The sequence below is a fragment of the Notamacropus eugenii genome, chromosome 5, assembly GCF_028372415.1.
Source record: "Notamacropus eugenii isolate mMacEug1 chromosome 5, mMacEug1.pri_v2, whole genome shotgun sequence".
Taxonomy (NCBI): domain Eukaryota; kingdom Metazoa; phylum Chordata; class Mammalia; order Diprotodontia; family Macropodidae; genus Notamacropus; species Notamacropus eugenii.
In genome coordinates this window covers 322,383,539-322,399,791 of record NC_092876.1, presented here as the reverse complement: position 1 = coordinate 322,399,791, position 16,253 = coordinate 322,383,539, and the positions used below count along the sequence as shown (strand labels likewise).

General features: G+C 37.4%; 1 pseudogene; it reads right to left on the bottom strand.

Moving 5' to 3' along the window:
* Positions 1 to 1,823: 1,823 nt before the first annotated feature.
* On the bottom strand, positions 1,824 to 3,418 carry LOC140507914 (importin subunit alpha-1 pseudogene; annotated as a pseudogene).
* Between the last annotated feature and the right edge of the window lie 12,835 nt (positions 3,419 to 16,253).

The window sequence follows — 16,253 nt, the reverse complement described above, 5'->3', positions numbered from 1 at the left end:
ATTTGCCCCTTCTTATGGCACTGCTATTGCAAAGAATTTCTGGAGACTGGCATTAAATTCCTCTTTTTCCTTTCTAACCCTGCTGACACGTATTATAGATTAAAAGTGTACATTTCCTGGACTCTTTTTTATTTAATAAGGGAAAGAATATAAGAATTGAGAAAAATTAAAAATAATATTGAAGGGTAGATTTTCAGAAGTATTTATAAAAGGAAAAAAGTAGCCAGTCCTAGTATGCAAAGACATTCTTCCCAGGATACTGTAAAAACAGCAGAATCACTGGAGGTATCACATTAGAGCCTTCAGCTAGCTGTTGTTAAATCCCACTTTCTGAGGGCTCACAGAACCCGAGTAATTATAGGCCTAAATTCACTCTGTCTCTCCAAACCCAGTAGCTAGAGTGGCATAGAAGCTGTCTCACAAAAAGATGCTGGTTTAACCTTCCAACGTTATATTAGCTTCTAGTATGCATGGATAATCATGGTGCTAAGAAAACATGCCAGGCATTCTGTGGTACAATGCTTACTTTGATTTCTTTTGTTTCTCAGTATTTAGAACTTTAGAGGTCCTTATGTTGAAGGCTGGACTATACTTTATTTACTGCTAACTACAACAATGAAAACTGTTCCCCACCCACACACCCCCATCTTGTTCTCAATCATCAGACAATGTAAATCCCAGAATCATAGAATATCAAAGTGAGAAAATGCCTCAGGAACCAACTGATCCTATTTATATTTATACAGGAATCTCTTTCACAACATTCTTAACAAAAATAGGCAAGCTAGGTGGTGCAATGGATAGAACAGTGAACTTAGAGTCAAGATGTCTTGAGTTCAAATTTGACATCAGATACTTACTAGCTATGGAACTCTAAAGTCACTTTACCTCTCTGTGTCCATGTTTTCCAATCTATAAAATATGGATAATAATAATATTCACCTCTCAGAGTTGTGGCAATAAAATGAGATAATATTAGTAAAGGGCTTTGCAAACCATACAATGTTGTTACTGTTGTCATATCTTTTCCTAAAAGAACTCCAGTGAAGCATGTTTTCATCAGGACAAAATTGGAGGCATTTTAACTTAGGTTCCTCACTCCATTTGATTGTTTTAAATAGGTATGATGCTAAAATGACCTGCTGTCAGTCTGAGGTCCACTTAGTTTTCTCTTCCCCCAGCCACATACTGTCTCCCTGTATCCCCCTAAACTCTGGCTAGCTCTGACAAGCATTCTAATGGACATATATAGGCTCATGTGAGAAAATAGACAGGCAGAACAGACAGACAGACAGACAGACAGACAGATAGATAGATAGATAGATAGATAAATGGATAGATAGGTAGGTAGGTGAGTAGATGGCTCAATGCAGGCCATACTCATTACTGAAAGCACAACATAAAGTTCATACTCTGTAGAATATAGATGAAGACTATTATTTCTCTACATAGAAGTCAATATTAAGTAGTCAAACAAATACTTTCTATTCATCTCAGACCATTATTATTAGAGTAACTCAGTAACATCATAAGAGGTTGGCAAAGTCTGTCCCTCATCCACCCAGTCATCAATCATCTTGGATGTTATCCTAGAAAATGGAGGTCAACTAGATGTTGTGTTTCTTCAGCCTTCTTTTATATCGTTCAATTAAGGTTTTATTCATAGGACACTGCAAGACAGGAAATTCCACATGGAAATAAGAACTCTATTGAAGATAGAGATTTCATACAGTATGTACACAGTTTACACAGTTCAAACTGTTCAAGTATTCATTAGTACTACATTAAAAGTCATACTTAAAAAAAGATTTTAAAGTGGAGAGTCAGTGAGACAAAATTATACCAAGAACAAGGCATGCAAGACTTGAAGGTTTTGTCTGTAAAATATAAAAGTTAAAAGTCCCAGGCATGTCATATTGAATCTGGACGATATAACCATCAGAGGTAGCTTCTGGTACAACATTTTGATCTTCTTCCTCTGCAAAGAAATACTTTTCAATTAAGCTTGAGGAGCCCTTATATGCCATTTCATTTTCTTGAGATTGAAGTGCTTCAATTCTGTCTACTCCTCCATATTCTTCAATTAGGATACACAGTTTTTCAATTTCATTTAGTTTTTCAGCAGCCAGAAAAATATTTGAAATTGCATCCAAAATAACCAGGATAATTTCACTGTCTTTTGCAGACAAGATATACAATCTGTTCAATTGTTCCACTGCTTATATAGTTTGTGACAACCCATACAGCTTCTTCTGCTGCTTTAAAGTATCCTTTTGACAGAATTCCAACCAAGCATAGAACAAGTCCATGATTTATAACTTGCTGCATTTAGTCCTGCCAGCCTTGAAGTTTGACCTAGTGCATGCAGCCTCCTTTGGAATATTGGTTTTGGGTGAGTAAGCAGGCTAGGAAAGATAGCAAGTGCTTCTGAATCTAGTATAATCTGATTTTGCTCATCTGCCCAGTGACAATGTTTTCTATAGTAAGTAAGGAAGGAGTCACTATGGGCAATTCATCACTAGCTGGGGGAAATTCCAGTTTTCACAAGCACTTCAATCCTGTCATTTGAGCCATCTGTGAAGTAGGAAACGGCCCAACAAGTATCTTCCAAAACTTCTAGATCATCATGATGCAAAAAGCAAACTAAGGTAGGAAGAATTTTCTCAATAGCTTCTAGGAGGGGAGCAGGATTCTTGTTATAACAAGATTTGAAAATATCCAGGTAAGATTTCTTAAGTAACCACAAGCAGATGATGATATATCAGGAAATGCAAGCAGAGCTAAAAGAGAATCTATCACACCATACTTGATAACCAAATGTCTGTAGGTTGAGCCATCAATTGCAATGTTTCCCAGAGCCAACACTTCCTGTTCATTGATGTGAACCTGGGGAGAGCCCAACAGGGCAAGGAAAGCAGGTATAGCCCCTCTATCTATCACAATCTTGGTTTGGTCTGATGTTTCAGAAGCAATGTTAGTAAGTGCCCAAGCAGATTCAAACTGAGTTGGATCACAGTCTGTCCTGCCCTAGAAGTCTACAAGCTTTGGAATCATCAGCCTCAATTATTTGGTCTATGGGAAGCTGTTTATTCCCTAGAAAGGAGTTTCCTAGCAGCTTGGATAGCCTTGAGTTGAACCTCCAGATTATTACCATTTATGCCTTTGACAGTATCTTCAATAGACCAAAGGGCAGAGCCCTGGTTATTTTGATTTTCTTTCAGGTAAGAAGTAGCATGATCAGGAAAAGTGCTGACATTTCTTCTTTTTGGCATCTGGTCATTTTTTTTTTTTTTTTAGCTTTCCTCAGTTCTATGTTCACTTCAGTTCACCAGTGCCTCATTTCTGTGCTGTCTTTCCCTTTGTTCTTAAATCCAGGAAACCAGGCAGCTGGTGAATTAGCATTTTCATTGGTGGACATGGCTAAGTTCAATGCTGAGAGAAAAGCAAGGAGGGAAACTGCAGGAGGTCACCAGGATTCATTGGGGAAGTGGGAGGAGATTGCACCTGAGTCAAGATTAGACCTCCAGCAGACACTATAGCTCAACCCCTTTGAGGCACATGTTTATTTCTGTCAGAAATACTCTTCCTGAAAACAGCCCATACTTTAAAATCAATCTGATCAACTCAGTTGGCAGAACTCATCAAATTGATTAAAGACTTTCCTGATCAAGTTGATTGAATTTTATACATGCCATAGGCTATACCACAGCATGTTTGCCTAATGCCACATATCATGTATTTATTAGCTCCCAAGAGAGGGACCTCCCTCCACCAAGGCAAGGTGGAACCTTATAGTCTTAGACAGCCTTCCAAAGGAATGAAAGATTAAATACCTGACCCATGGGGGCCACAGGGCCAATATATGGCAAAGGTGGGCCCTAAATCCAGATCTTCCTAGTTTCAAGGTTATATCTATAACCACTTCACCAAGCTGCCTCTCAAAGAGTGGTTAATTAATTGGATCTTCTTGCATTGGATTAGAAATGGAACCCAATGGGAATGGAAATGCAAATATTAAACACTTACGATGCTCAAGCTTGAGTTCAATTAAACTGTTCCTTTTATTGACAACAGTTTGAATGACCCAGGCTATTTCTTTCCCTCATTCTTGTATCTTTCCCTCCCAGCCCACCATATTTATGATATTAGTAAACAGCAATTTATTCCTGATCAGTTCCACTTACAGTGTACCCAAAGCTTTCATTTTTCCATGCTTGCAGAGCTATCTACTTACCAACTGTTTATCTGATACATATTTATGGGGCAAATAGTGAGTGTTAGCTTCTTGCTGATGTTAAATCCTCAAAATCCATCCCCATTTTCTAATGATAGTAATCTTTAATCTAATCTGTTTTCATCCTTGGAATACCATAAAGTTTCTCAGTAGAAGGTCTATACTGATGGTGATCATTTCCTCCTGTTCCTCTTTTTTTTGCTCTCCAGAATAAGTGCTGACTACTTCCTTCACCTTTTTTCCAGAGGTCTTGATTTCCAACCTATTTTTCATTTTGAAATTAAGACCTCAGAGCAAAGGTGGAAAGAAATAATACAAAGCAGCCAACCTTTTTGGGGGAAATGAAGCACTATTTACACAGGTTCCTCTCTTCCTCTCACTGTTCTCAAGCTACTCTCCCAAAGCCTGAAGGTAAACTCAGCAAGAAGGCTCAGAGGTTAATAGCTTGATGGTGCAGGCAGCCACTTGATTTTCTCTAGCATGTTTTCACCTGAGAAAGGAAAAATAAATTAGAAAGACTCCCTTCCCCCTTCTAACAGGAGAACCTCAGTGGGGGGGTGGGGGTAGATGAGGGGGAAATCTGCAGGAGGCATTTGACATTTGGAAAGAAAATTTTCTTTCTTCCTTTTTGAAAACTGCCAATTAAATGTAGCCTTAGGGTCCATTTATTATGCTCTCATATTGAAAGCAAAATGTTCTCTACAGACATACTAGGAAAGGAGATGTGGGCAGATAGTAGAGAGGGGAGTGAAGTTCTTTTCTCTCTCTTGCCCCACTTAAATAGCTTTAAAAAGTCAAACTACTACGGTGTTTAGGAACACTGAGAAAAGATATTGTACCCATCAGGGAGATCTATGTACACCTTAAGTGCTCACTAATGTTATGGATTACCTCCTGTATGTAGTTCATATAAAAGAAGGATTCTCTGTTGATTCTAAGTTTCTCCAAATGTTCCTCTTCACAGATCATAGAATCAAGTAATACAGACCTTGAAGGGACCTTAGGGATCATTACAGCCACCTCATTTTATTGATGAGAAACCTAAGACTCCGAGACCAAAAGTGAATTTCCCAATGTAACTGGGTTTTTTGGGGGAGTGGTGGTGAAGATCAGATGTGATTTCATAGCTATAAGGAATTCTAAGTAAGGAACTCTGTCTATCATTACGTATTGGCACCTTCTCTGCAACTTATAAATGTTACAGATTTGCATAGATGTCTCTTTGACAAGTTAATTAACACTTAGGCTCACTAATCCAGTATATGTATGAGTTATATTTAAGAACTCAGGTCTTCCTAACACCGAATCCATCTTTCTAGTCACTCTTCTTTTACTTTTTGATTTATCTTCTTTTTAATTTATGGAATAAAACAAGCAATTCCCTAACATAATATAATTTTTAAAAAGAGATTGCACATGAAACTGCAAATCTACTCTGAATAACTTCCTATTCCTTTTGAATATACAACAAAGTTATCATGTAAATTTCTTTCTTTTTTTCCCTTCCTCCCCTCTCCCTCTAAAGATTGTCACTGTTAGACATAAATAGGTATACACACACACATACACATACATGTATGAAAAATCATTCTATACATATTTCTATTTATCAGATCTTTCTCTGGATGCAGATAGCATCTTTCTTCACATGTCCTTTATATTTCATTTGGATATTTATAATAGTCAAAATAACTTATTTGCTTAAAGTTCTTCTTAAACAATGTCACATGTGTACATATATATATTTATGTGTGTATGTATGTATGAATGTATATATATATATATGTATATATATAATACATGTTTATTCAGTGTTACTGTATACAATATTCTCTTGGTTCTTCTCATTTCAATATTCATTATTTCATTCAAGTCCTTCTGTATTTTCCTAAGGTCATCACGCTCATCATTTCTTATAGCAGAATAGCATTCCCTCACAATTACACATCATGACTTATTCAGTCACTCTCTGCATACTCTTGCAAACTGCTACAGTTCCAAACCAGCTCCTCTGACCAGGGGTCTTACACAAAGTACATCAAGCATCAAAACAGGGCAAGGGCCTTCTCAGGAAAATACACAGTGTCATGAAAGAGATCAGCCTAATAATCTTCACCAAAACAAATCCAAAGTAGGAAGAAAAAGATAAATAGTATAGACAATATAGCATATCTATGGCATGTAACTGTAATTACATGAATTCAATGATACCTCACTATCAACATGTAAATCTGAGATAGGCACTGAGGGAGAACAATAAGATCAGTCCAGAATTGAATGGAAAAGATCTGGGAAACTGCTCAATGTTTCTGATGATCGCAAATTGCTTGATGCCAAGAACTCCTCTTTCTTTTATGTGGAATGTACCCTGGGAATGCTATACATCTACTACAAATCACAGAACATCACAATGTGAAAAGAATGAAAATACTCAATTGAAATGTCAATTCTAAGCCTAATAGAGAGTAATATGGTTGGCCTAACTAAGTTTCAGTGCTACCAAGAATGATTTGTGAATAAGACCAATAAACAAAGTGTTATTTAGAATATATGACATGAAAAATACATGGGCTAGTCAGGAATCAAAAATGAGTAAACAGGTCAATATTTCAGATTTTGTACAAGTAATCTTAATCTTGAGATACAAAATAGACATAGTAGAAGTCTCCAACATGTTTCACAAATCCTCTATGGAAAACTTATGGAAGAAAAGGGCAAAAATTCCATATGAAGAGAAAGTAGAAAGAAGTTGTAATTTGAATCTGATGAAATCACATTTATAAAACTTTCAAAATAGTGAGTACCATAGACTGTCAGCACAACAAGGAACCTTCGAGATCATGGGTTATAATGTCTTCATTTTACAGATGAGGAAAGTGAATTACAGACATGTGAATTGTCTTCTCCAAAGATACATATTATATCAGTGGCAATCAAGTTAGAGCACAGGTCCTCTAACTTCTAAGCCAGTTCCCCTTATAGTACACAATGGATTTATCACTTACCGTATTGTGTTGTTTCTTTAAATATGTTTCATCACAGGATGATGGCTAGTAAGTAAAATGTTAGTTTCTTCATCCCAACTCATTTCTGTGCTATGAAAAATATCATTTTTTAAGAAAAACAAACAAAACAAAAGACATGCCAAAATAATAAATGATTATTTCATTCTAACAGAATTCACTTGACCAACACTGATGCAATCAGTTTATGATACAGGAGATGAGTTCTAAACATTGATCTGAGGTATACATAGGTTAAGTGATATCTTCAAGAGTTATATAGCTAGTCAATGTCAGAGGTAGGATCTGAATACATATTTTCCTGTATTCAAATTCAACACTTACTTGTGTGCTGTGCTTCTCCTCTTCCTCCTTCTACTAGTACTTCTCACACATATACACACAATATGAATACATATACAATGTGTATAAACTTACACACACAGAAAATACAGTGACTTCTACATTTAGAGTCAGGAAGATCTGGTCTTTTACTAGTCTATGTTGACCTGGGCAAATCACATAACAATTTGTTTCTATACAGACTGATATCAGTTTATCATTCCAACTTATTTCACTCCCCTGATATAAATATTTTTGCCATAGATCAATTGTTCTATTGTTTCTCAAACATCCCTGCACATTCCTTGTCTCCATGTCTTTCTTTTCTACTGATGTTCCTTTCCAAAAGGAAAGCTTTCCCTCTGCTCTCCTGTCCAAATCCTTCTCATCTTTCAGGGCTCTGATGATTTTTTTTCACCTCCTCTGTGATACCTTTCCCATTCATTCTAGCCTGTACTCATCTCTCATTTTCTGAGCAAACCTCAGTTTCCTCATCTGTAAAATGAGCTTTAGAAGGAAACAGCAAACCACTCCAGTATTTCTGCTAAGCAAACCCCAAATGGGGTCACCTGTTTTTTGTTTTGTTTTGTTTTTTACCCACTGCTCCAGTTAGGTGACCCCCCTGACCTTCCCCCCCCCCTCCGCCGTTTTTTTTCCTCATACACTGCTTATATTGCTAGGTACTTTATTGTGTAAAGGAAGATAGGTGGCTTAGTGGATAGAGTGCCAGACCTGGAGATAGGAAACTCACCTTCCTAAGTTCAAATGTGACCTCAGATACTTACTAGACACAACCATGAGGAAGTCACTTAACACTTTTGGCCTCAGTTACCTCATTTGTAAAATGAACTGGAAAATGAAATGGCATACTTCTCCAGTATCTATGCCAAGAAAATGCCAAATGGGGTCACAAAAAGTCAGATACAACTGAAAAACAATACTTTGTCATGTATAAGTCTATTTTCTCAGCTATACTGCTAGCTTTTTGAGGATAAGGACTATGATTTTTGTTCCTCTGCATTCCTCATATTACCTCTCACATGGTAGAATATTCATCAGTATTTGATTGGTCACTGTCATCATCGTTATTATCACCATTATCACAACTCATATTTATTTATTACTTTAAGGTTTACTAAGTGTTCTACGCACATTGTCACATTTGAACCTTACAACCACATTAGGCAGGTAATATTTTTAAATCCCATTTTGCAGATGAATAAACTTAGGCTCCTAGACATTATATGATTTTTCCTGAGTCACAAAATGTCTTTAGGTGGGATTTGAACCAAAATCCTACTAAATCAATCAACAAAGGCAAAAACACAAAAACAACAGCTATTGTCCAGATAATATGTAAATCAATAGCTACATATATGAGATACATAGCAGAAAGTAACCTCACAGAGGAAGATTCAAGTGACTAGATAGTCTGAAAAGATCTATGATATTGGCATTTGAGCTGAATCCCAAGAAGTCAGGAATATCAAGATTAAGTGGAGGCAGTTCATTCGAGACACTGGGGGCAGTGAGTACAAGGGAGAAAGGAGATGGAATGTCATGAATATGCAATTTGGTGCTTATTGTAGAATTGTAGAAGATTTTCGGTGAACAGTGAAATCTACGTAGGAGTGTGACATGATCAGACTTGTATTTTAGGGAAAATATCTTTAGCAGCTATGTGGAAGAAGGATTGGAGGGCAAAGACCCTTGATACATAAGGACCAGGTAGGGAGTTCCTGCAACATTACAGGTGAGAGGTGATGAGGGCCTGAATAAGGATGTGTGAGTAGAGAGGGGAAGGAATTATAGTTATTGTAAAGGATATACATTGCTGCTCTTACTATTGTGCTCTTGCTATTTACTATTGAGTATGGTGGTGCTTAGTCTTGCCTTACCAGATGGAGGTGGAGGCACCCTTACTCAACTGTTAGTCATTGCATCAGACATTAAGAAGACAAATAAAAAAGTCCATTGTGATGCAAGAGCTCTCTGGTTTGCAGTATGATGTCTTGCAACTCAAACATTCCCCCACAAGCTGGTCTCCTTAGCATTCAAATGTGCATTTCTGGGGAAAGGAAAATCCACATTCTAAGACTGACCTCATCCATACTCATCTACACCTATGGAATTAGAGATTTCTTTTCTTGCTTGCTCTATCCAAATTCTGTAAGTGAGATCATCTCAAGTGGTTGAATCTTGAGTTTCAGAACAAGTGGAGAATAAGGTAATTTGTTCTGTGGGCTGCCTTCCCCATGTGCTCCAAACAGTGCCTGAATACTCTGTTCAATTACATTAAGTTTCCTTCCCTTCTTTCCACTTTATAGTATTCTGTTGTGGAGTAGGTGAGAGAGAAATAAAAGTATGAAGGCAATTAATGGATCAAGATGACAATGAAGTCAATTCTCCATTTCTGGTACAAGTCCAGAAGCTTTGACAAAAATAATCATATTAATTGGTCAACTTTAGTTATAACACCCTATTGGATCTGTGAATAGTTATAACCTTTTTATCTTCTAAATTGCATTTCTATACTTTTTTATGCTCTACATGTGATTAAAACAACAAGTTTTCCCTTCAATTTATATTTTATGATTTAAGGCATCACTTGATCGAAGCATAAGGAACTGTAAAAGGGAGTGGAGTTATAGATATTTTGTCATTAATACCAGGTAACTGTCTACATTGGCCTATCTTCCAAGATCGAATCAGCCTTGGTACTAACCCCAAACTGGTACCTTCTGCCTCTCTGATAAAGGGTAAAATAATGAATTCCAAATCCTCTGTTTAAGGAGAGGGCCTAGGTCAGCCATCTCTTCATTTCTGGGTATACTCTTTTTGACATCTCCATCATATCCTGGACTGAGTACTTCCACTCCCAACCCCTTCGTAGATTCCTTTTGTTTGTTTTTGTCCCCCATCAGACTGTAAACTGTTATATACCCAGGTCTTAGCATATTCTCTGGTACATAGTAGTTACTTGATAAATGTTATTGACTGTCCAGGACCCTCTTCTCCTATTCCTCCATACTCCCAAAAGTGGCCTCATCAGTTCCTATGGCTACAAATATTTCTGTGCAGATGACACCTAGATTTTGATCGCCAATCTCATGCCACCACCTGTCTCTTGGACATCTTGAACTAGATGTTATTTTTCTCCCCAAACTTTTCTCTCTTCCCAAACCCCTTGTTACTGTCACAGAAACCACCATCCTCCCAGTCATTCAGGCCCCCCAAACCTAGGAACTATCCTTCACACCTAGATCTCATTCACACCATTTATCTAATCTGTGGCCAAGTCTTGTTATTTTCAATTCTACATCCCCTTTGTTCTTTTCTTTTTAATAGTATTTTATTATTTCCAATTATATCTAAAGACAATTTTCAACATTCAGTTTTTGAAATACTTTGACCTCCAAATTTTTCTCCCTCTCTCCTTCTCCCCCCTCCCCAAGATGGCAAGTTAATATAGCTTATACATGTGCAATCATATAAAACATATTTCCACATTAGTTATGTTATGAAAGAAGAAACAGAATTAAAAATGCAACTATAAACTAACCCCCTCTCCCCCAAAAAGTGAAAATACTATGTTTTGATCTGCATTCTGACTTCATCAATTCTTTCTCTGGATGTGGACAGCATTTTCCATCACAAGTCTTTTGGAATTGTCTTGAATCATCACACTGCCGACAAGAGCTGAGTCAATCACAACTGATCATTGCACGGTGTTACTATTACTGTGTACAATGCTTTTCTGGTTCTGCTCATTCACTCAGCATCAGTTCATGTCTTTCCAGGTTTTTCTTAAATCTGCCTGCTCTTCATTTCTTATAGCACAACAGAATTCCATTATATTCATATGCCACAACTTGTTTAGTCAATGCCCAAGTAATGGGCATCCCCTCAATTTCCAATAACAAAAGAGTCGCTATAGATATTTTTGTGCATATGGATCCCTTTGTTCATTGTATGCAGCCTCCATCCTAGTATAAAGCTTCATCACTTTATTGCCTGAACTGTTTCAACAGTCATGTGTTTGGTGTCCCTGCCTCAAGTCATTCTTCAGTCCAATATATTCTCTACTATCAGCCAAAAGGATTTCCTAAAGCACAAGTTGAACCCTGTCATCCTGCTGCTCAAACAAACGAACAGCAAAAAGTAAACAACTCTCATGACTCACTATTTTCTCTATGATCAAATACAAAATCCTCTGTTTGTCTTTCAAGGCCCTTCACAACCTAGTCCCTTCCTATCTTTCCAGTCTTACCCTCCTATATGTATTCTTTAATAAGTGAATTTGGCTCTTTGGCTGCTTCTAATACATAACTTCCATCTCCTGATTCTGTGCCTTTTCTCTGGCTGTCCTCCATTTCAGGAAAGCTCTCCCTTCTTACCTGCACCTTCTGGCTTCCCTGGCTTCTTTCAAGACTCATCTCAAATAACAGTTTCTGTTACAGGATTTTCTCAGCATCCTCTTCCCTACCTAATGCCTTCCCTTTGAGATTTAACATTTACATGACATATTTTCTATGAACATTTTTGCATGTTGTCTACCTCAACAGAATGAGATCTCCTTGAGAATAGTGATTGTATTTTTGTCTTTTTTTGTTTCAGAAGTTCTTAACACAGTATCTGGCACATAGATGCTTTAAGAAATATTTGTTGACTGAGTCTCAATGAGCCATCTGGCTTTTAATAAGCTGAAAGCTTTTGGGGAGCTCAATACAGTTAGGCTCTGTCATTCAAACAGACTCTTTCACAGGGAGACTCTATCACCACTCAGCATGAAGAAGGTAAGATATCATTTTACCATCAGCAGAGGAACTGAGAAACACCTTATGCCCTGATGGGGAGATATATCACTAGGAATGTGCAATCAGATATGGCTTGAAGAAGTAGGTGAGGATTTAGTAGATGTATCTTCTAATGTTTCTGCTGTTCATATTTTCTTCTTTCCTTCTGGTATACCATGTGGAAGTAATACTTGGCTATTGCTCTTTGTTTTAGATCTCTGCTCTTCTGAAAGATGGATCACTATGAAACCTAGGAGTCTCTCAGCTTCTAGGCAATAGAACTCAAGACCTAGAGTCAGGAAGAACTGAATTCAAATTTGGACTCATACACTGACTGTGCAATTCTAGGCAAGTCATTTAATCTCTGTTTTCCTCAGCTTCCTCACTTGTCAAATGGAGATCATAATAGCACCTACCTCCCAGGGTGGTTGTGAGGATCAAATGAGATAGTAATTGCAAAGTATTTAGCATGCTTCTTGGCACATAGTTAGTGCTTTATAAAAATTGTATGTTACGAAGTCGTTAATAATAACAATACTAGCTAACATTAATATAGTCCTTTAAGGTTTGCAAGCCACTTAATATTATCTCATTTTATCCTTACAGTAACCCTGGCAGGTAGGTGCCATATGACATGAGGAAACTCAGACATACAGAGGTTTGAAAGGTTAAGGGAATATAAGATCTCCCCTGTCCATTTATCGGCCTATATGACCACATATATTCCCTTTTTTCCTTGGAAGAGGGTCTGTATTCCCAGGTCTGAAGGTACCCATGTATTTCCATCCCAAATATCTTGCTCCTTTGAACTCTGACCTGGTTCATAGCTATGCTACGTTCTGCACTGAGTCATACAGGCTTTCACACCTTTTGGCACTGAGAAATTAGTCACTGAGTCATGTGGGTTGTGATGCCTTCTGGCTCTGGGTCTATTAATTGAAAACTATAGACACTTGGAGATTGGTATTTTACTTTGGGGCTCACTGATGAGAAGAATGTTTCCTTGTGATTTGGCCAAACGAAACTCTGGGTAGTCATTGTTAAGGGCCCCCCTGGTTTTGTGAACTCAGATGTTGGTGCTGCCTGGTCTGGGGATTATGTATCAATTGCTCTGTCTAGACATTTGGAGCTGTCTATTGGATCCTTTTTTGGATATTCATTTCTCTCTAGTTACATACTTTTCTCATTGTTTAATTAAAGTAAGATTATTAAACCATTAAAACTTGTCTTTCCTTTAGAAAAGAGAATCAAGAATGTGTGTTAGCAGCCCTCCTATGTGCTGGTGTTACTGGTCTTACATCTCCACCTACTAGTACCATTACCACTACAAAGTTACATGACTTTACCAAGGGTTTCACTGCTAGTTACTGGATGAGGCTAGATTTAAATTCAAATCTTCCTGACTCCAGAAACAGTACTTTATCTACTGAGCTACCTAACTGTGAAAAGGACTTAGAGACTAGTTTTCTGGTGGATAGGAAGCAATCAAGAGTGTCTTTTCTTTATTTTTCTTTTTCTCTATGCCAGGAGTTCAGAAATTCAAATGACTTTGGGTTCAGGCAGGAAATAATCCACTGACATACTTCTAGGAATGACTGTGTCCTTTGTATTTTTAAGATTATTATTGATATTGTAGGTATTATCATCTGTTTTCTTCAGATACAAAATCTCTAACCCAGATATAGTAAATAACTTTCTCTAGACCATATAGTCAGGAAATAGAAAAGCTAGCATTAAAACATAGGTCACTGTACTCCTATTCTAATATATTGTCCAGCTATATCCCAAACTAATCAATCTCTTCAAAAGCTGCTAATTTCCTTTATTTCTACAACATGGACATATTCCAACAATATTTCTTGCCCATTCTATCTCATTTCATTGAGTTCTACATTTTATATTTTACTCTCTGAGAGTAAAGGATGAAAAAAGGCATTTTAAAAATCTCTTCTACCTATAACTGTATTATACAATATAATATGATATAGTGGAAAATTAACCTGGTAAATTGTGACATTCATTGTAATAGATCTTTGAGGTGCTATATTTTCTCTGTGTTTGCTATGTATCCTGATTGCTGAGTGACAGTAAGGTAGGTGACTGATTTACTAAGCAAAGAATTTAATTCTCCCTTTCTACTCTGAAAGGTTCTGTGTATTAAGAATGACAAAGGGAAGGAACTGCTGTAGAAGTGAAGGTGAACTGGATTTTATACCAAGACTTTGGGGCGTTGTGCCCCTGAATCACACCTAGTTCAATGATACACACAGTGCCTTTTCAAAATCTAGTCACCATCAGTCTTTATCTAATAACTACGCTGAACTAGGTCTTAGTTGTCAAATTAATCTCCCCTAAATGTAAATCTGACCATGTCACACACACATACACACACATCCCTCTCAATTCAATGTCAGTGGTTCCTGATTGCCTCCAGTATCAAATATAAAATCCTCTATTTATTTTATAAAGCCCTCCATGCCCTGGGTCTTTCCTACTTCTCCAGTCTTCCACTAAGTTTTAATCTGTGCAATCCAGAGACACTGGCCATTCTCCTTGATGTTTCTCACACAAGACCCTCGATCTCCCACCTCAGTATGTTTGCTGGTGTGTTTCTCTTATTCAAAACTTGATGGCAGGTACTGACTTCACTCCTATACTTGTGTGTGCAATACTTAGCATATAGTAAGTGACACCAGTACTTGGCCTGGAATCAAGAAGACCTGAGTTCAAATCTGATCTCAGACACTTACAAATTGACTCTGGGCAAGTCAATTCAGTTTCCTCATCTGTAAAATGAGCTGGAAAAGGAAGTGGCAACCACTCTGGTATCTTTGGCAAGAAAATCCCAAATGAGGTCACGAAGAATTAGACTTTACTGAATAGCAAAGTACTTATAAATGCTTAATGAATTAATTCTCTGGACAATTTGTAGTCACTCATGGCCCAAGTAGAGATTTCCTAGGGAATGGTAATCTGCTGACTGGAAAAGGGTTTGAAAAAGAGAATAACAATGTGATTTAGTGAGTGAAGGGCCAGAGGCAGAGGCAGATTGTATGTGTAGCTCAGGAGATTGATTGATGGTTCAAGCACTGAGTCAGAGAATTCCCAGAGGTAAAGGGACCTGTCCATATATTATTGTCATGCAGTCAACACCAATGAGTTAAGTGGCACCATGGCTTAATGGATAGTGATAGACTTGAAGTCAGGAAGTCCTTGCTTCCATCTGTGCTTCTGACACTTGCTAACTGCGTGAAAATGGAAAATCACTTTATTTTTATGAACCTTAGTTTTTTTGTAATACACAGATCGTATCTGTAGCAGTGACCTTACTGGGCTATTGGATGGCTCAAAGGAGATTGTGTATGAAAAACACTTTGAGAATTTTAATGTACTATCTAAATTTCAGCTAGTATTTCTATTAGTCATAAGGGTCCAAAGGCATAGGCAGAATCAACAGTCCCAGGTCAAACCAAGAGTTTCCAGGAAGGTACTGAACTTGAACAACTGATCTATAAAGTGCTAACTATTACAGAGTGCTTTAAAGTTGTCAAAGGACTTTCTATGTGCTGTCTCATTGGAGCTTAGACAACAACCCTATGAAGAAGGTTGTATCAGATGCATCTGGGATTTTACTGATTCAGAAGTTACCTTCAATCATTCAATAATAGCCAACATTTGTATAGTGTTTACTATGTTCCAGGCATTGTGCTAAGTGCTTTGCAATTATTATCTCCTTTGATCCTCACAATAGCCAGGGGAGATAGCTGCTATTGTTACTCAGATGAGGAAATTGAGACATTTTATAGATGAGGAAACTGAGATATACAAAGATTAAGTGATTTAGCCAGGGTCACACAGCTGGTAAGTGTCTGAGATGAG